The sequence below is a fragment of the Oryctolagus cuniculus genome, chromosome 21 (assembly GCF_051225735.1).
Source record: "Oryctolagus cuniculus isolate XC-2025 breed Fujian yellow rabbit chromosome 21, ASM5122573v1, whole genome shotgun sequence".
Classification (NCBI taxonomy): Eukaryota; Metazoa; Chordata; class Mammalia; order Lagomorpha; family Leporidae; genus Oryctolagus; species Oryctolagus cuniculus.
Window position 1 is genome coordinate 14,866,593 of NC_142887.1, and position 21,229 is coordinate 14,887,821.

The 21,229-nt window shown below is 55.0% G+C and overlaps 1 long non-coding RNA gene across 1 annotated transcript; it reads left to right on the top strand.

Annotated features, from left to right (window-relative positions):
- Positions 1-48: 48 nt before the first annotated feature.
- Positions 49-20,824, top strand: LOC138847445 (uncharacterized). The gene is made up of 3 exons (XR_016227189.1): positions 49-151; positions 7,224-7,315; positions 20,719-20,824. It is a non-coding gene; the product is annotated as an uncharacterized LOC138847445 (long non-coding RNA).
- The last annotated feature ends 405 nt before the right edge of the window (positions 20,825-21,229 follow it).

Below are 21,229 nucleotides of genomic sequence, written 5' to 3' on the forward strand. Positions count from 1 at the left end.
CGGAAGTGGGCGCGGCCACACGGCGCTGCTCGAGGAAGTCACACCCGAAAGGGCGGGCCTAAGCGCTTGCCTTCTGCGCAGGCGCAGGCTGTTGGGCCGCTCCTGGAGATGCCGGTGCGACCGAGAAGGCGGCAGGGGGCGCTGTTTCCAGGTATCTGCGAGGGAGTCGTTTTGAGATTTTCAATTTTGATTTCTTGTTGTGTGCTAAGCCCCGAGAATGGGGCGGGATGAGGGAGCCTTGCGTCCCCTTTGGAACTGGGGAAACTGAAGTTTAAGAAAGAAGTTTAGGCCGTTTAGACCTGCCTGGTCCGTGGACCAGCGAGCATTTGGGGCGAAGGTTAGGATCTGCGTGTAGGAAGCAGACATCACCTGGCAGGCAGGTGAGCTGGGAGGCGGACGCAGCTTGCTCAGAGTCCTGTAGCTGTCAGGGAGGCAGGTCTCCGGCCCTGCCACGCGTGCCCTGCAGTGCGCACCCAGCGTGAGTGCCCTGCAGGTATGTATAGATACGAAAGGCAGAGAGACACACAGAGGTCTCCCGTCAGGTGCAAATGTCTGCAACAGCTGGGGTTGGGGCAGGCCGAAGCCAGGAGCTAGGAACTCAATCCAGGTCTCCCATGTGAGTGGCAGGGACCCCACTATCGCCTGTGGCCTCCCAGGGTCCAAATTGGCAGGAAACTGGAGTCAGGAGCTGAGCCAGGAACCCAGGAACTCTGATATGGGATGTGGGCGTCTCAAGCCCTGTGCCAACAACCTGGCCCTGAACATGACCTTTTTCAAGAAAGGGTCTTTGCAGTTTAACTAAATATCTTGAAATGAGTCACCCTGCACTCTGCAGCAGGACCCTAAATGCAAAGTGTCCTTGCAAGAAGCACACAGGGGGTTGGCGTTGAGAGGCAGCAGGCCAAGCCCCCGCCTGCAACACCCACCATGTACCATATGGGCACAGGTTCAAGCCCCAGCTGCTCCACTTTTTTTTTTTTTTTAAGATTTATTTCATTTTATTTTTGAAAGACAGAGTTATAGAGAGCGGTAGAGACAGAGAGAGATCTTCCATCCACTGGTTCACTCCCCAGATGGCCACAACGGCCAGAGCTGCACCAATCCGAATGCAAGAGCCTGGAGCTTCTTCTGGGTTTCCCACGTGGGTGCAGGGGCCCAAGGACTTGGGCCATCTTCTACTGCTTTCCCAGGCCATGGCAGAGAGCTGGTGGAAGTGGAGCAGCTGGGACTTGAACCAGTGCCCATATGGGATGCCGGCACTGCAGGCTTTACCTGCTGTTCCACAGCGCCAGCCCCTGCTCCACTTCTGATCCAGCTCCCTGCTAACGGCCTGGGAAAAGCAACAGCAGATGACCCAGGTGCTTGGACCCCTGCCACCCACCTGGGAGACCTGGAAGAAGCTCCTGGGTCTAGCCTAGCATAGTCCTGGCTGTTGCAGCCATCTGGGGTGTGAACCAGTCGATGGACAATCTCTCTCTCTCTCTCTCTCTCTCTCTCTCTCCCTCCCTCCCTCTCTCTCTCTCTCTCTTCCTCTCTCTCTCTCCATAGCTCTTTCAAATAAGTAATTTTTAAAAACAAAAAACAACGCAAACGGCGGAGGCAGCCCCTTGGAGCAGGGCACGTGAGGACACAGGCAGAGACTGGGGAGAGGCAGCCACAAGCCGAGAGATACCCAGAGCCCCTGGAGCTGCGAGAGGCCCGGAAGCCCCCGCCTTGCCCCCCGCCGCAGGGTTGGGGAGCGCAGCCCTGCGGCTGTCCTGATTTCGGATTCGGCCCACAGAACAGCGAGGTGGTAGTGTGCTGCCTCCTGCGCTGCCGCCCACCTGCAGCAGCAGAGTGGCGCAGAGCCACGGACACTCACTTCCTCTCAGTTCCCCGCAGCCCAGGAGCCCAAAGTCCAGGTGTCCACTCTAAAGGCGCCGGGGGAGGAGCTGTCCTGCTGATCCAGGCCTCCTGTGCCCCTGGCCACACCCCTCCAGGCCCTGCCTCTGCTCCCTTCTGCTGTCAGCATCCAATCTGTCTCCTCCTGTCTCTTATTAGACAGCTGTCATTAGGGCTCAATCAAAATGCAGGAGGATCTCATAGCCAGGTCCTTGATGACCTCTGCAATGTCTCTGTCCCAACGAGGTCACATTCCCAGGTTTGGGGATCGGGGTGTGGATACAGCTCTTGGAGGGGACGTCTTTCCTCTCTACCACATGGGGATTCAGTTGCCTCGCATAGGCTGTTCTGGAGGTCCAACCGCACCCTTGTGCAGTGTTGTTTTGTGCAGATGTCTCACACAGAAGACACATGCATGGGGTGGGCATTGGGCTTGGCAGGTAAGCCGCTGCGTGGGGCACCCGCATCCCATATGGAAGTGGCTCTGCTTCTGATCCAGCTTCCTGCTCCTGTGCACCCTGCAAGGCAGCAGTAACGGCTCGGGTTCCTGGGTCCCTGCCGCCCACATAGGAGATCTGGACTGGGTCTGGGCTCCTGACTTCCCAGCCACGGCAGGCATTCGTGTGGGTGGAAGATCTCTCTCCATCTCTGGCTCTCAGTCTCTCTCTTTCAAATCAAACACACACGACTCTCACAAATGCACCCACATTAACTGTGGTTGACTACAATGAATTGTATGTTTCAAAATAGCTGCTGGAACACCAGGAAGCAATCAGCATGCCAGCTGATGGTATCTCAGCTCATTGGATCTTTACCTGAGCTACACATGCCTTGAAATGTCCCTCTGAACCCTACAAACATGTACAGTAATTGCATACCAGCTAAAAAAAAAAAAAAAGAGGAGTGGGTGTTGTGGTGCAGGGGTGAAGCCACCACGTGTGAGGCCACAGGTCCCGCCAGAGAGCCAGTTTCAGTCCCTACTGATGTGCCTGGGATGGGAGTGGAAGGTGATCCAAGTGCTTGAGCCTCCGCCATCCGTGTCGGAGACCCAGATGGAGTTCCTGGCTCCTGGCCCATCACTGGTGTTGTGGGTACTTGGGGAGTGAACCAGCAGCTGAATCTGCATCTCCCTCTCTCTTTCTCCCCCTCTCTTGCTCTGCCTTTCAGATAATCTTTGCTAATGTATTTGACGATGCCCTAAGTCCTTGAGCAGACGGCTTAAGGGATTACCGTGTTTTACGGTCATCCACCCCTCCCATCAAGGTTTACGGAAGGGTCAGTCATGAAACGACCTCAGGCCCTTTTGTCTGCACGCCCAGCCCGCTGGGATGGGCCAGCGCAGGCTTCATGAGGCGCTCGGGGCGCTACCCTTAATCAGAGGGTGCGTGGAGGTGACCCGACCAGTCCTGCCTCCATATACCGTTACTTTATTTTTTAATGAACTGCCTTTAATAAAACCTACAACTCAGCATAGCCTTCCCTAAGGAAATCCACAAACCAGGAGGTGTTTGAAAGGCATTGAAAGAGGACGAGTGCCCTTTGGGAATCCGCACCGCCCAGCGCTGAGCCCGGGAAATGTGGCCGCCACATGTCAGGGCAGGCTGGACGGCCAGGGCTGGGTGCCCCCTGTGTTTCCTAAGCAGCCCACGTTGTAACTTGGTTATTACTCTTCCTGCCTCCCTGTCCCTCCCAGTAAATATTCTCCAGGCCACCTGGACCCCACTGGGCTGGCTTCTCTGATGACGCCTGGGAATTAAAAACAACTGACCAAGCAAGTCAGAGTCAGCGCCAGCCATAGTGCCTGCACGGAGGTGCCTGGGCTGTGAGACATCGTGTCTGGCCTCTGAGGGATAGGCCAGTTGTGTGTGTGTGTGTCTGGAAGATTCTAGAAAGTTCTGGAAGAGGATGAAGCAAGGACAGGAAGCTGAACTCTTGGTTTCCTCCATAAATCAGCTCTGCTCCATGCCCCAAAGAATGAGGTGGAAGTTCACCGATGCGGACATGTCAGCCCAGGTGGAAACACCTGGACACATGGGTACTTGTAACAAATTGGCAACAGTTTAAATGTCCCTCGGTGGGAAACTGGGAGAACAATGCACAGAATATCAGGGAGGAGGAGAGAGATATTGATAATATTGAGAAGGAGGAGGCGGTGCCCCAAACTGATTTTGAATCCACTCTTGAATAAAAGGAACTGGGATGGGAGGGGTGGGAGGGGGCGGGCGTAGTGGTGCAGCAGGTCCAGCAGTCGCTTGGGACCCACACATCTCATACCCGCGTGCCTGGGATCAAGTTCTGTCTCAGCTTCCAATCAGGCTTCCTGCTAATGCACACTCTGGGGGGCAGCCGGTGACGGCTCAAATGATTGGGCCCCCACTGCCCACGTGGGAGGCCCAGATGGAGTTCTTGGCTCCTGGCTTTGGCCTGGCCCAGCCTTGGCTGCTGTGGGCATTTGGGGAGTGACCCTGCAGATGGAAGACCGCCCTCTTTCTCTCGCTCTCGCTCTTGCTCCATAACTCTGCCTTTCAAATCCATCCATCTGTGTTACAGGAACAAAAGGAGTCAGGGCTCCTTAGAGAGACACTCTTTCTAGGCTGGGCCAGGGAGCACACACCACAGACCTGGGGCATCTCGTCACACCAGGTCAGGAGGGGCTGAAGGGACAGACACCAAAACGAAAGAGCTTCCTGTGTGCAAAGTTGGGACATGGTGTTGCAGTGCACCGTAACCCCTGGTGTAAAGTAAACATCCAGGAGTCCATGGATACAGAAACAGGTCATGAACACATGAGCAAGTGCGGAAGGATAAACACCTGTCCTACGCAGAGTTCCTAGTGCTGGAAGTGGCCCTCCGTGGGGCCGTGCCCGACTCCCAGCCCGGGGCTGTGCCTGGTGACTTCCTCCCCAGGACTGCAGAAGGGGAAGGGAAGAAACCAGGGATCTCATCAGGGAGCAACCTGATGGGCACGACCTCGGCAGTGACCAAGGTCACGGTCGACACCGCGAGCCCCGTGCAGCCCTTGTGCAGACGAAGCTTTCTGCTGTGGTCACGTTCCCAGAGTCCAGAGCCCTACTCCAGTCCCAGGGAAACCTCAGAGCAACTCTTACTGAGGGGCATCCTGAGGAGCCCCTGGCCACTCTGCAAGACTGCCAAGGTCACCAGGAACAAGGGATGTGCGAGAAACTCACGGCCAAGGGACTGTGCTGCCCAGTGTAACACAAACGCGATGATGCCCTGGTGATGCCCCAGAGGGGAGAAGCCCAGGAAGTCTGAATGCAGCAGAGACTGTGCAGGTGGTGAGGAGCCAGAGCTGCCCCAGTACCACAGCAAGCGCCCCACAGCGACACAGGGTGTGCGAGAACCAGTGACCTCCCAGCTTTTCTGTAAGCCCACACTCTGTGTTAGATATTTTTAAGCAGGTATCCAGAAAATGATACAAGAAGGCTGTGGCAGATGTAGGTCAGCTGCCAGGTAGCTCCTAAGCTACCGTAATGGCCAACTCCGCACTGTGTTGTTCTATTTATCTCTGCAGCAATACCTCGGAAGCGATGCATCCTTCGGGGTGCACTGTATTGGGAGGCACGGGTGTCTGCTGCTGATGGAGACTTGGATCGCTCCTCCTGCCAGTTCTCCCTGTTATTAATAAGCAATCTCTGGGTTTCTACAAACTTTTACCAGCGTGTGGAAAGTCTCAGGAGCAGTAAGTTTTAGGGATTTTTTAAGTGGACACAGGCACTGGAGTCACCTTCTTCTCTTTCTTTTTTCAAAGATTCATTTATTTATTTGAAAGACAAAGTTACAGAGAGGCAGAGGCAGAGAGAGAGAGAGAGAGAGAGAGAGAGAGGTTGGTCGGTCCTCTATCTGCTGGTTCACTCACCAAATGGCCTCAATAGCCAAAGCTGGGCTGACCTGAAGCCAGGAGCCTGGAGCTTCTTCTTCCGGGTCTCCCACAGGAGTGAAGGGGTCCAAGGACTTGGGCCATCTCCTACTGCTTTCCCAGGCCGTAGCAGAGTTGGATCGGAAGTGGAGCAGCTGGGACTCGAACTGGTGCCTATATGGCATGCAGGCACTGCAGGCAGCAGCCTCACCTGCTACAACACAGCACTGGTCCCACCTTTTTCTCACTCACAGACATATAGGGAGCAGAGGGCCTGCAAGAAGGAAGCACTTGCAAGATCACGTAGAAGCAGCCGGTGCTGTGGCACACTAGGTTAATCCTCCGCCTGCAGTGCCAGCATCCCACGTGGGCACAGGTTCTATCCCGGCAGCTCCTCTTGCAATCCAGCTCTCTGCTGTGGCCTGGGAGTGCAGTGGAAGATGGCCCAAGTCCTTGGGCTCCTGCACCCACGTGGGAGACCAGGAAGAAGCTCCTGGCTCCTGGCTTCAGATTGGCACAGTTCTGGCCATTGAGGCCATTTGGGGAGTGAACCAACGGAAGGAAGACCTCTCTCTCTGTCTCTCCCTCTCACTATCTGTAACTCTACCTCTCAAATAAATAAATAAAATCTTTTTTTAAAAAAAGATCAGACAGAGAGACAAAGGCCAGGCTTAAGCTCAGGCCCCCTCCTACCTGCATCACCTCCACGGCTCGGGAGGGGGAGGCAGCATGAGGGTGCCGAGCGGGTCTCCCTGGGGAGTCGTCACCAACGTGGTTCCACTGTCCACTACCTATTACCCTAAAAGAGCAGCCCTCGGTCCGAGGCAATTGCAGAGGCACCTCTGGGGTGCAGGTGCCTGGGTAACTTGAGACGGGAGAGCAGGTGTGCGCCAGCCTCAGCCGCACCTGCACTGAGACCAGGCGACTTACCCTGAGGCAGATGGCTGCTAAGCCTGGCCTGCTGGGCCCTGCTGGGGGCTGAACATCCGCGAGGTGGGTCCCTCCTGCTCTAGGCAGTGAACCAGACTATCCACCTGGAAACAGCAGAAATCGCAGGTCACTCATCAAACAGCCCACAGCTACAGAAAAGCTAAACTCCAAGAGGACGAGCTGACAGGGTCTCATCCTGGGCACAGAGGCTGCACACTCTTGAACCTCTTTCATCAGGGATGGCAGTGATACTGAGCGAGGGGCCGCGGCAGGGTGATGCGGGCTGGGGTGGGTGTAAATTGAAAATTGTTCAGCTGTGCTGTGTGCAGGTGCCTCCTTCTCCCACAGAATCATCAAGGTCCGAGGCCAGCGCTGTGGTGTAGCAGGTAGAGCCGCTACCTGCGACACTGGCATCCCACGCGGGCACCGGTTCAAGTCTGGCTGCTCCACTTCTGATCCAGCTCCCTGCTATTGCCCCTGGGAAGCAGCAGGGTGCTAAGCTTCTCTAAATTTGGTCTAATTTCTCTGCTTCCAGATGAGAAAAGTCTGCAGCCAACCCCAACTCCGTGACCTCTTGCTCCTCCTGGACTTTCTTCTACCCAACCTCCTGTCTCCTCCACACCCAAGGTGAGCTCTGAAAAAAAAAATCACAGCTGGAGCCCTTGGAAGAGTCTGGGCACATGGGGTGGAGAGACCTGGCTTCAGACTCCGGTCCTGACTCTGTGCTGTGCGACCTTGGGGAAGTCAGCCACCCCCTCTGAATCTCACCCCTCATCTGTGAAGCAGGACCAATAGTTCCCACTTCCTGGGTGGTGGTGAGGATTAGGGGTTATCTATTTACTCAGGTGGGTCTAGTGCCAAAAGCAGGAACAACAGGATCATATTTGGATGCTCCAGGGGCTGGTTAAGCTGCAATAGCACCTGTGGTCCTCACAGTATCTCAGTGATGGTGAAACAAAGATGATAAACTGACTCCCAGGGAGGGGAAGTGACTTATCAGAGGGCGCTCAGCCAGGAGGTCATGGGTGCAGCAGTCAGAGCCCCCAGCCCTATCCCCAGAAGCCGCTCGTGGCCTGGGCCGGGCTGGACACAGAGCTGAGCCGGACTGATCTCACAGTTTGGGAGGCTGCAAGTCCAGGGTCAGAGAGCTCCATCCGTTCTGCCTCTGGAGTGCAAAGTGCCGCAGGGGAGCCAGAGCGAGGCAGGGGCCCAGTCTCCAGAGAGCTACATCAATCCCTTCCCAGGGCACCTCCCCCTGACCTCATCACCTTGTGCAAAACCCCACCTCTTAAAGGGCCCACCCAAGCCACAACAAAATCACAGCAGTGCCTGTTGGCTGGTTCCAGACGGTTGCCTCTGGGTGCTCAGCGCCTGCACCCTGTTCCCTTTTGCTTGTTGGGCCAGAGGCATCTGGACTCAGTAGATCTTTGTGACTTAGAAAAGTTACCTGCAGTTCTAAGGACTTGCCAGCAAGGGACGCCAGAGGATCACAGATACATCCAGGCAGAGCTGCAGAACCGACCGGGCAACCTTGGCGAGGCGGCCTCTGCGGAGGGGGGAGTTTCATGACATGACGGGTGGCTGCCCAGCCTGGCTGAGTGGACAATGGCAGACAGACCTGAAAGACCCCTGCTCAGCGCAGCGCCTGGCTATCGCTGGTGGGTAAATAATTGTGCAGAAATAAAATTCAAACCCAGAAGAAGGTCAAGGAGGGTTCGGGAAGCGTGTCTAAATGCAGACAGCAAGAGGGAGAGATCTGGCTGGGCAGGTGGCCGGGGGTGCCCAGGCAGGGAGCAGCCACACAGGGGCGGGAGGCCTGAAGGTATGAAGGGTCCAGAGATGCCAGCTTATCCCGGGTTCTGTGGCCGGGCACTGAATGCCATCCCAGGAGCCCTTCTAAGAGGGAGGTCAACACCCACAGAGGCAGTGGCCACGTGAAGACAGAGCAGACAGAGGCTAGCTGGAAGATGCTGACCTGCAAGACTGGAGCACAAGCCGAGGGGCGCAAGAGGCAGGGGCGGCCTCTTCCCCAGGGTCTCCGGGGCAGCAAGGCCCTGCGGACTGCTCAGCTGCAGTCCAGGAAACTACTGTTGGGGTTCTGGCTTCCAGAAGTGTGAAAGAAGCCAACTTGTGCTGCTTTATTTATTTCTTATTTGAGAAAGCAAGCGAGCAAGCAAGCGAGCAAGCACACTCCATCCACTGGTGCACTTCCCAAATGCCTCAATGCTTGGCACTTGGCCAGGCCAAGACCGGGAGCTGCTAACTCAGCCTGGTTTTCCCATGTGGGTGGCAGGGACCCAGCTACTTGAGCCCTCACTGCTGCCTCCCAGGGTCTGCATTAGCAGGAACCGGAGCTGGGACCCAAACTCAGGTACTCCACCGGGGCGCACAAGCATCTGAACTTCTGTGTGGTTTCAGCATCATCAAGTCTGTGGTCGCAGCTGCAGGAAACAAACTGAGCGGCAGGCAGAGGGGGTGAGGCTACCGAGGGCAGCGAGACTCAGCCACTGGCAGAGCCTGCTGGGCCTGGGGGCCCACTGCCCCTCCCCCTGTCTTTCACCACCTGTTGGTGCCTCCCCATCGAGGGACCTCAACCAGGAAGTGGCAGTTGGAGGACGGATCCCCCGATGTGGGCAGATGGTCCTCACTGTCAACCAGGACACTTACACATGCCACAAGGCGCTGTAGCTTCTGTGCCCTGGGGGCGCTTCCCTCACGGCACCTGCTGGGGAGCGGATAAAGGCCTCTGCTTTGGAAGCACCTGCCTGAGTTGTCCCCCGCCCTGCCCCTACCATCCCCTCCTGGCCCCATGTGAGAGGAGCCTGTGGCTTGGTCACCCAGTATCTGGGTTCAAAGTCCAACCACTAAAGCTGGAAGCTGTGTGGTGTGAGGGTCAGTCCTTAACCTCTCTGAGCTGATCTGGGCCGTCAACCCAGCTTTCTGCCCAGTGAGAGCACAGTGGTGACGTGAAGGCCACTCGCCAGACTCAAGCCTGGGTTCCTGCTCTGTCTCTGCCCTTAGCCAGCTGTGTGACCTTGGGGAAGTCGCTCCACATCTCTGAGCCTCAGTTTGCTCATCTACAAAATGGAATGTTGGCCGGCGCCATGGCTCACTAGTCTAATCCTCCGCCTTGCGGTGCCGGCACACCGGGTTCTAGTCCTGGTCAGGGCGCCGGATTCTGTCCCGGTTGCCCCTCTTCCAGGCCAGCTCTCTGCTGTGGCCAGGGAGTGCAGTGGAGGATGGCCCAAGTGCTTGGGCCCTACACCCCATGGGAGACCAGGAGAAGCACCTGGTCCTGGCTTCAGATCAGCGTGGTGCGCCAGCCACAGCGCACTGGCCACAGCGGCCGTTGGAGGGTGAACCAACAGCAAAAGGAAGACCTTTCTCTCTGTCTCTCCTCTCTCTCACTTTCCACTCTGCCTGTAAAAAAAAAAAAAAAAAAAAAAAAAAAAAGGTATGCCTGCCTTGACTGTTTATTAGGGGTTGAATCCTGTCCCCCCAACCCCCAAAAAGGTGTTGACTCCCTAATCAACCTCCGGTAGTGATCGTGACCCCATCTGAAGGTGGGGTCTTTGTAGGTGTCGTCACGGTCAGGTGATTCATCCTGGGGAAGGTGGACCCTAAGCCCACAGGGCTGCTGTCCTTTAGAAAGAGGAGATACAAACACGGTGACAACAGAGGCACAGGTCGGAGGGATGCAGCTGCGAGGGCGGGAATGCCAAGTCCCTACCAGGGACTGAGAGCAAGCGACGGCTCCTCCCCGGGAGCCCTGCTCATACCTTGTCCTTGCACTCAGGGCCATCGGAACCGAGAGGGAACTGAATGAGCTGCTGCTGTGAGCTGAGCGGATGTGGTAATGTGTTACAGACCTCGAAGGCCGCGTGGCAAACGACCCCGAGGCCCGCCGGTACTAGACATCCCTTTACGACAGCCTGGGATCCACGTGGCTCAGAATCCAGACACCTCTCAGAGGGGCCTGGGGCCTCCGGGCTCTCCCCCGGGGTTTCTTAGCACAGCCCCCGTGGGCTTCCTCATGGCGCAGCGGCCACCGAGGGTGAGAAAGACACACAGAGACGCTATGGGTTTGTGGATCTCACCTCAGAGTCTCAAAGCCTTGCTTGCGCCACGCCCTGCTGTCAGAGCTGCCCCAGCCCCACCAGGCCCCAGGGCAGGGACACACACCTGGCCTCTCGCAGGGTGGGGCAGGGCATGTCTACCACACTGTGGGATGGATGGGCACTGTGCATGGGTGTGGCTGTCTCAGGGACACCGCACGTGCTGCACCTGTCTCCTGGCTGTGACGGTGAACGTCAGATGGGCTCCTGTTCAGCAGAGCATTTGGGGAGTTGAGAAGCAATGGACTTGGCCGTGTGTTTGTAAAAGGAAACTCTGCTTGGTGTGTTGGTTGTAAGAGGTGGGAGGGAGGTAAATCCTGGACAGGGAACGGAGGGAGTCTCAGCTGCCACGCCTCCTCGTGGCCCCATGAGATTTTCCTTTCCACTGGAAAAGCACTTTAAAAAAGTGCTGCTTGGGCTGACATTGCGGTGCCGTGAGCTGAGCTGCCGCCTGCAATGCCGTTATCCCATACTGGAGCTCCAGTTTGAGTCCCGGCTGCTCCATTTCCTTATTTCTCCCCTCCCCTCCCCTCCCCCTCCCCCCTTCCTCCCTTCCTCCCCTCCTCCCTCCCTCCCTTCCTTCCTTCCATTTGACAGAGTTAGACAGTGAGTGAGAGAGAGAGAGCAAGGTCTTCCTCCTGTTGGTTCACCCCCTAAATGGCTGCTACGGCCGGAGCTATGCCAATCCGAAGCCAGGAGCCAGGTGCTTCCTCCTGGGCTCCCATGCGGGTGCAGGGCCCAAGCACTTGGGCCATCCTCCACTGCACTCCCGGGCCACAGCAGAGAAGAAGAGGAGCAACAGGGACTAGAACCCGGTGCTGACTCCATGGCTGCTCATTTTCAATCCAGCTCCCAGCTAATGTGCCTGAGAAAGCAGCAGCAGATGGCCTGAGTACTTGAGTCCTTGCTACCCAAATGGGAGACCCAGGCTGCTGGCTTGGGTGTGGACCAGCCCGGGCTGCTGTGGCCACTTGGGGAATGAACCAGCAGATAGAAGCGCGTGCTCTCTCTCTCTCTCTCTTCCCAACATTCTCTCTGCCTTTCAAATAAATAAATAAGTCTTTAAAAATTAAAAATAATGCTTTTTCTTTTGGGGGGGGGGGTCATAGTCATAGGTACCTTTTTTTTTTTTTTTAATTAGGTTGAGTTTTGAGCTCCTATGAACTTGAAAACAACTTGATTCAATTCCCATCAATTCTAATGGGAAGGGGGCTGCAAATCCCCGGCTCCCATTTCCTTCCATCTGGGACCCTTGGGAGCTGGGGGAAAAGCCGCCTTGCCACCCTCTTTCTGCTCCTGTCCCTTGTGGCTGGAGCCCTCAGTGCCACGCTCCTGCTGTTCCCCACATCCTCTGCACCTCCAGGGCACTCGCAGACAGGAAGGGAGAGTACTGGAAGCTTTGGAAGTGTGGACACTGCTCTTTTTATTTTCCCTTCACGAGGGAACACGCCCATTTTTCCTAAGGATGTGCCCCAGCGTCATGGAACTGGGTAGAGCGTGGGGGTGCGGCTCCTGTATTGAAGCCCTGACTCCCAGTGGGACTGCATTGGCAGGTGGGGCCTCTGAGGAGGCATTGGTGGGGGTGGGGGGTGAGGGGAGATCCTGAGGGTAGGGCTCATCCAAGAGGACTGCTGTCCTTCTAAGAGGTAGGGACAGCGGATTGCGCCTTCTCCTCCCCTCCCTCCCTGTCTCTGCCCACAAAGAAAGGCCTTGGGAGGACACAGTGAGGAGGCGGCCATCTGCAAGCCACGAGGTGAGGCCTCACCAGAAACCAGCCCTGACGGCACCTCGGTCTTGCACGCCCCCACCGCCCGCCACCACCAGGCTCCAGAACTGTGAGAAAATAATTGTCCGCTGTTTAGTCACTCGCTCTTACGGCTGCCCATGCTGGCTGATCTCAGGACTAACCCCACGGGTGTCACCATGCAAGGGCTCTGCCCGGAGAGCTGCGGGTCCCACCCAGCGGTACACACACAAGCCTAGGAGGGAAGAGATGTTTCAGGCCATCCCTTGTCATCATGTCATGTCAGCAGCTGGCACTTCCCACTAAGGGACACCCAAATGCCAAGCTACACAGGTAACTTTGATTGGTCCATGACAAGGAGCCTCTTACGGTCATCATAGGGTCTAGGGCGTGCTGGGCTTGTGGTAATGAACTCGGCAGGGCACTGAACAGGTTGAAGGGGAGGGGAGCAGGAGGAGACGACACCTGGGATGCAGACAGGGAAGGAAGGGGGTCGGGAGGGAGCAGCCCTGGACTGGGGAGCTGATGGAGGAGCCCCAGGTTGGGCGGAACTGCTGCGCTGACCTGGAGGAGGGGCTCCTGGCCTCAGCACTGTGGGCCTTTGGGGCCAGGGAATCCAGCCCCTCGCTCTGAGGATACCCAGCAGTGTCTCTGGCTCCTCCCACCAGATGCCTGCAGCATCCCCCAGTTGGCAGGGCCAGGAGTGTCTTCAGACCTTGCCAGTTGTCTCCCTGGAGACCGAGGGTCACTGCGGGAGCTGCCACCAGGGGCGTCTCTGGGCTCTGCCCCCCGACTCTGTCCACAAGCCCGACGCTGCTCTGTGCAAGCTGAAATGGAGAAGACTCAACATAATGATTCTGGTTTTCCACTTGGCAATTTTTTTTTTTTTTTAGAAATTATAACCGGCATCGATGAGAGCGAGAGGCGTGCTTTTCTGGCATCATTGTTTGGAAACCGCATCAGGAGTCTTCCCGCCAGGAGTTCCATTTCTTGGCACTCGCGGAGGGAAGTAACCACACGTGTACAGGAGCTCCGAGGGAGCGGAGGGCGCTGCCGTTTCTAACAGGGAAGATGAAGGCCTGGCTAACCCTGGCAACCAAGACTTATTTAGAACTTTGAAAAAAGATTTCAAAGCTGTGGTTTAGCTGCACAACCACATGCCCCGAACTCTCCCCTTCTCTGTTCCAGTCTCCAGAGCAGGAGACCTGCCATGGTTGCCAAAAACGGAAGAGCAATAACAGAACCAGGTAGCTCCAGCCATCCTGTCCACATCCTGGACCGAGAGGGAGAGGGGCGGGGCAAACACCCTTGCCCACAGATACCTCTCAGGTCCTTCCCAGGCCTCTCTTCCAGTAGCTGACGCCTACTCACCATTGGCTGGAAACAAGTCATGTAACTCTCTCTGGGTGCGAGGAATGCTGGGAAATATAGTTTTCAGACAGGACTGGTGCTACCTCTGCACAAACTCAGGATCCTCTGGATGAAGGAGACAAGTGTGGGTGTTGGGGTCTTTTCTTGTATGGGGAGACCATGGCAGAGGCTGGCACAGCTGTCCAGAGAACTGGCAGTGGGAGAGAGGGATGCAGGGTGGGGGCTCCCCGTGTGTGGGTGCCAGGGTTTTGGAGCTGTCCTGGGAACACCTCCTCCAGCTGGTGGCTCCTGTGCAATGGAATCGCAGCTTCCCTCCCGGCCCACGCTCACGTGAAGCCCACTGGACCTCAAGGAGGAGGGACAGGGCCACAGCCAATGCTATGCCCGAATCGCTGGGTGGGAGAGAGCTCCCTGCACGCCAGGCTGGGGCAGCTGAGGGAAAGCTGCACCCACTGGCAGGGCTCACTTCCTGTCCTGCTCAGCGGGTGAGGCAGGAAAGGTTTTCTTCTTTATCGTCTTCATGACACTTTCAGGATAAGAATCTGCTCCGAGAGGCGGGGGTGGTGCTTGCCAGTGACAGTGCTGATCAGGGTGGTGACGAGGGCGAGTTTCTGCAGTGTGCACCATGTACTCTTTTTTTTTTTTTTTTTTTTTTTTTTTTGACAGGCAGAGTTAGAGAGAGAGAGAGAGACAGAGAGAAAGGTCTTCCTTCCATTGGTTCATCCCCCAAATGGCTGCTACGGCCGATGCTGTGCCGATCTGAAGCCAGGAGCCAGGTGCTTCCTCCTGGTCTCCCATGCGGGTGCAGGAGCCCAAGCACTTGGGCCATCCTCCACTGCCTTCCCGGGCCACAGCAGAGAGCTGGACTGGAAGAGGAGCAACCAGGACAGAATCCGGTGCCCCGACTGGGACTAGAACCCGTGCCGGCGCCGCAGGTGGAGGATTAGCCTAGTGAGCTGCGGCACCAGCCATATACTCTGTTCTTAGCACTTAAAAGTCCTGCCTTGGCTAATTTTCATATGGACGTTCTTATTAGGAAGATACATCTATGATTTCCATTTCACAGATAAGACACCGAGGCTCAGGAAGGAGTAATTTCACCTGTGGCCACATAGCTTGACAGCGGAGGCACCAGCAATAATGATGTAATTAGGATGCTTAACTTGTAACTTGCATGATACAAATTACATTCTAACATTGTAATCACAGCTGGACACAGTAATTGCTACATTGTCGATTCCATTGTAACATGCAAGCCACAATGTTAGAAGGCAACCTGTACATATTGCCCAGTGACATTTTAATCACAATGTTACAATGTGACCTGCACATTACAAATTATAATGTAACATTTTAATTACAATGCTATCTGCCTTTCTCAGAGGCAGAGCCCAAATATTTACTCATTCAAACATGTAGAACTCTGCACTTTAGATGCATGGTGTCATTGGCTTATATGCAAACTACTGGTTTCAAGAACTATAATTTTGCCTACTTTATTTTAAAGAAGGATTTATCTATTTCTTTTGAAAGACAGAATGGCAGAGAGAGGGGGAGAGGGAGAGACAACTAGGGCTGGGTCAGGCCAAAGCCAGGAGCCCAGAACTCCATCCAGGACTCCCCCATGAGTGATGGGGCCCAAGCACTTGAACCATCATCTGCTGCCTACCAGGCACATTGTCAGGGGCTGAATGGACGTGGAGGAGCCGGGACTCGAGCTGGTGCTCTGGTATGGGATGTGGGTGTATCCAGCAGCAGCTTAACCAGCTGTGCCCAATGCCGGCCCCTGTGCCTACTTTGTAGATGAAGAAAGTCAGACCCAGAGAGGTTGAATCCTTGTCTGAGACCACAGAGCTGGAAAGTGGCAGAGGCAGAATTTTTTTTAATATTTATTTTTTTGTTTGAAAGGCAGAGTTGCAGAGAGGCAGAGACAGAGAGGGAGAGAGGGAGACAGAGAGGGAGAGAGGGAGACAGAGAGGGAGACAGACAGAGAGGGAGAGAGGGAGGAGAGAGGGAGAGAGGGAAACAGACAGAGAGGGAGACAGACAGAGAGGGAGAGAGGGAGGAGAGAGGGAGAGAGGGAAACAGACAGGGAGACAGACAGAGAGGGAGAGAGGGAGGAGAGAGGGAGAGAGGTCTTCCATCCACTGGGTCATTCCTCAAATGGCTGCAATAGTTGGAGCTGGGACAATCTGAAGCCAAGAGCCAGGAACTTCTTCTGGGTCTCCCATATGGGTACAGGGGCCCAAGGACTTGGGCCATCTTCTACTGCTTTCCCAGGCCATAGCAGAGAGCTGGATCAGAAGTGGAGCAGCTGAGACTTGAACTGGCACCCATAGCAGATGCCGGCACTGTAGGTGGTGGATTACTCGCTATGTCATGGCACCGGCCCCCAGAGGCAGGATTTGAACCCAGGACTCTAACCCTGGAGCTTCAGCTTTTGCTCCTGGGTCTGTCTCCAAGGCCAGCATGCTAGGGTGGGGGCACGAGAGAGAGAAACCCAGCCGCCTTCTTTCCTGGCGCTCTCTGTCCCTGTGACTGTGCCTCACTGACACGTACACAGCTGCCAGGGATCAAAGTCCTCCCCAAGATGTATTTGCTGTGAGTTCCAAACAAACGGGTGTTACCATGCAGCTAAGAGAAACATCGGGCAGACACAGTGCATGAGCACCAACTGGCTGCGGAGCCCCAGCGATCCGGTAGCCTCTTCCTGGGTCTCTTGCACGCAGGGGGCTGGAGTGGAGGGGTGGGGAGGCTCCAGCTCTGGGAGCGTTGAGGCAGGGCCGTCAGCGACCCGCGTTGCTCCTTCTCTCCTGGGGAGAACTGACTCCTTTCAGCCTCCCACAAAACCAACACACACACACGAGCAACTCACAACCACCATCCATCAAATAAACGTGTTAACCCTACCAAGCACTTACTAGGCAGTAACCCTTAAAGCCAACCTGCAAGGCAGACGGTGCTAAGAGTGCAGAGCGAGCCCCCCATGAAGCTGGATTCTGTTTAGCACTCAGCACATGGTGGTCGATCAAGCCAATGGGAAGCAGCTCCTGGGCCTTGGGCTGTTCACACTCTGCAGTGGGGGAGGCAGACAGGGACACAGGCCTCTGTGCCGGCGAGTGGTGAGGCGGGAGTGAGGCGGCAGGTGGCGAGCCACCCCTCTGGATCACATGTGGCTCCCGGGGCTGTGAGAAGTCAACTGCTTGCACAAGGATGCTGTTTTGGAGTTGCAAGCTATTTACTGTACCAGTGACTTTGCTTGAAAAAAAATTATTTGAAAGGCAGAAAGAATGAGAGGATGAGAGGAGGATGAGAGAGAGAGAGAGAGAGAGAGAGAGAGAAATGGAGGGAGGGAAGAGAGAGCAACAAGTGTTCCCTTCCACTGGCCCATTCTTCAAACACCCCCAGCAGCTGGGGATGGGCCAGGCTGAGGCTGGGAGCTGGGAACTTGACACAGGCCTCCCACGTGGAACCCAATCGCTGGAGCCATCTCTCCGCCTCCCAGGTCTGCACTGGCAGGAAGCCAGAGCCAGGTGCTCCAGTATTCAACACAGGCACCACCTTACTGACCAGGCCAAGTGCCTGGCCCGCCTACTATGGGAAACAAAACTGATGCTACCTTTAGTGAGAGGACACTTAGGGCATCTATGAATTATGCTTCTCTATGCCCTTCTGTTACCAGACTTAATCGTTCCTGTAATGCCTGGGCCTTGACCAGGGAAAACAGAAAAATAAAGCAAATGGGCTTTCCTAACCACATCTGAGTGCCCAAACATCTGTATGCAGTAATTCTCTTTATTTTTATTTACTTATTTGAAAGTCAGAGTTACACAGAGAGAGGAGAGGCAGAGAGAAAGAGAGAGAGAGAAAGAGAGAGAGGTCTTCCATCCGCTGGTTCACTCCCCAATTGGCTGCAATGGCCGGAGCTGCACTGATCTGAAGCCAGGAGCTTCTTCTGGGTCTCTCACACAGGTGCAGGGGCCCAAGGACCTGGGACATCTTCCACAGCTTTCCTAGGCTATAGCAGAGAGCTGGATTGTAAGTGGAGCAGCCGGGTCTCGAACCGATGCCCATACAGGATGCCGGAGCTTCAGGCCAGGGCGTTAACCCACTGTGCCACAGCGCCGGCCCCACAGTAATTCTCTGTAAAGTGCTCTGCACACACCCCGGCATTCATAAGGGTAGCTATGATCCTCATCTTGTGGTGTAGTTCTCAGCCGTGTGTCCAGTGAAGCCAAGACCCCTCCCATCTTCAGGGCCAATGTCAGGCCTGGGACTTCCTCTTAGAGCCTGGGTGTGGGGCAGGTGGTGGGCACATCTCCTATCAGAGTCCTGGCTCTGCTGCCAGTTCCAACTTCCTGCTAATGCACCCCTTGGGAGGCAGCAGGTGATGGCTCAAGGACTTTGGTCCCCATTACATTGGAGACCCCACATTGAATTCCTGCCTCTTGGCTTCAGCCTGGCCCAGGCCTGGCTATTGCAAACATTTGGGAAAGTGAACCAGTAGATAGATCTCTGTCTCTCAGTCTTTCAAATAAAATGAAATTAATTTGGGCTGGAGCTGTGGTGCAGTGGGTTAAAGCCCTGGCCTGAAGAACTAGCATCCCATATGGATGCCAGTTTGAGTCCTGGCTGCTCCTCTTCTGATCCAGCTCTCTGCTATGGCCTGGGAAAGCAGTAGAGGATGGCCCAAGTCCTTGGGCCCCTGCACCCACATGGGAGACCTGGAAGAAGCTCCTGGCTCCTGGCTTTGGATCAACTGGCAGCTCCAGCTGCTGTGGCAAATTAGGGAGTGACCCAGTGGATGGAAGACCTCTCTTTCTGTCTCTCTCTCTGTGTAACTCTGTCTTTCAAATAAATCTTTAAAAAAATGAAATTAATAAAAGCCTGTATGTTGTAATTAATTGGGTTGTGGTAATCAGATATGATGTCTATGGAGGCCTTAAATATATTCATTCTTCCATTAACAAAGTTTTTTTTTAAGATATATTTATTTATTTGAAAGTCAGAGTTACACAGAGAGAGGAGAGGCAGAGAGAGAGAGAGGCCTTCCATCCAATGACTCACTCCCCAGATGGCCGCAATGGCCAGAGATGTACTGATTTGAAGCCAGGAGCCAGGAGCTTCTTCTAGGTCTCCCACACGTGTGCAGGGGCCCAAGGACTTGGGCCATCTTCTCCTGCTTTCCCAGGCCATAGCAGAGAGCTGGATCGGAAGTGGAGCAGCTGGGACTAGAACTGGCACCCATATCAGATGCTGGCATTTCAGGCCAGGGGGTTAACCTGCTGCGCCACAGCACCGGCCCCACGAAGTTTTTAAAAAAGCTTATAGCATCCACAGACCAGGATCCAGTGGGATCGAGTGGATTCCCTGCTCACAAGAAGTCCTGCAGGTGCATCAAGAAAAACAAGAAAATGCAGTCTTCTTGGTGTGTGCCAGTAAATGTTTAACAACAGCTTTGTGGGGCGGGATGCTGCTCTGTAGCATTTGTCAATTTCCTTGGTGTAAACACACCTGCCGCAGCCGAGCGCTATGAACAGGATGCCACTGAGCACAAGGAGAGACACCGAAGCACCCACTTTACTTATATTTCCACCAGCCAGAAGCAAATAAAACATAGCAAGATAGACAGGAATTGATGAGCGGTGTTTCCTTTTTATTTTTGTTTTACTACAAATTTTAATAATGGCCAAGTTCAATAAGTGGCCCACAAAATTACTGAACATTTAACAATCAGCTCTCAGAGGCTGGTCAGAGCCAGCTCCGGTATTCCTGTCTCTGGTGCCTCTGGGTCTTAATCTCTGCACCTAGAGAAAGCAGGCTGCCACCACTCACTGTAGTAGTTGTAGTGCAGCTTAGAAATAACGTGTGCAGGGGCCAGCAAGTGGTGCAGCAGGAGAAGCTGCCGCCTGGGATGCCAGTGTCTCATATGAACACTCGTTTGAGCCCCAGTTGCTCTACTTCCAATTCAGCTCCTTGATGATGCACCATGGGAAGCAGAAGATAGCCCTAAGTACTTGGGCCCCTGCCTCCCAGGTGGGAGGCCCCGTGCAGTTTCTGGCGCCTGACTTCAGCGTGGTCCAGCCTTGGCCCTTGTGACAGATGGGGAGTGGAAGGAAACTCACTCTCTGCCTTTCAAACAAACAAACCTTAACAAATAATGTCTGCACAGTGTTTGCCACAGATCACGCACTCAGAAAAGTTCAAGCTCAGGTCTAGTTTGTGGCCCTGGGGCTTCTAAGGGCGGGGACATGAGCACTTCAACATAAATTTCAGTTTGGCCCATGGGAAATGAAGCTGGAAGAAGCGAGGGCAGATGGAGTTGTGAGCTTCCAGTCCACTGGCGGTGCTCATGTGTTCCAGCTCACTTTCCTTTCCTTTCTTAATCCTTATATAATTCCTTTTTTTTTTTTTTATTTGACAGATAGAATTAGACAGTGAGAGAAAGAGACAGAGAGAAAGGTCTTCCTTCCGTTGGTTCACCCCCCAAATGGCCACTATGGACGGCACTGTGCTGATCAGAAGCCAGGAGCCAGGTGCTTCCTCCTGGTCTCCCGTGCGGGTGCAGGGCCCAAGGACCTGGGCCATCCTCCACTGCCTTCCCGGGCCACAGCAGAGAGCTGGCCTGGAAGAGGGGCAACCAGGACTAGAACCCGGCACCCATATGGGCTGCCGGCACTGCAGGCGGAGGATTAACCAAGTGAGCCACAGCGCTGGCCCCAATCCTTATATAATTCCATCATGTATCTGTCATCTACCTGCATATCTAGCTACTTATTTTTCTGTTTGTGTTGTTTTAGACAACTGGCATCCAAGCGTATACACCATCTCACACTTTATTTCTTGCGAAAGCACATAGTAACCGGAAGACAGAGAGACGCCTGCTCCTAGAACGCCGTGAGCAGTGGCTGCAGCCTAGCAGCTGGGGTTTGCAAACAGCACCCGCCGAGTGACCGAATCGAGGAAAGAAAGACACAAAGGGAAAGAACACATCTTCTCCCGGCTGCTGCCCGGCTTCTGGGGTGTGCCCTGCTGGCGTGTTGAAATCTGCTCCTCCAACCGTATTTCAGGGAAAGAGAGCCTCACAGGTTGTCGCGTGCAGGTTTCGTGCCCCGTTTTCTCTTCGGTTCTCTGCAAACAGAAAACCCAGGTCTTGAAGGCCCGCGGGAGGTGGAGGCGTGGATGGAGGCGGTGCTGAGAGGCGGCGCTGGTGCAGGCTCCCTCCCAGCAGGGCTGCCAGCAACCTCCGCCTCTTTCCCGGGGTTTTGCTTTTTGACGCCTGTGGAGGCTTGGCCCCTGGACGTCTCCCCA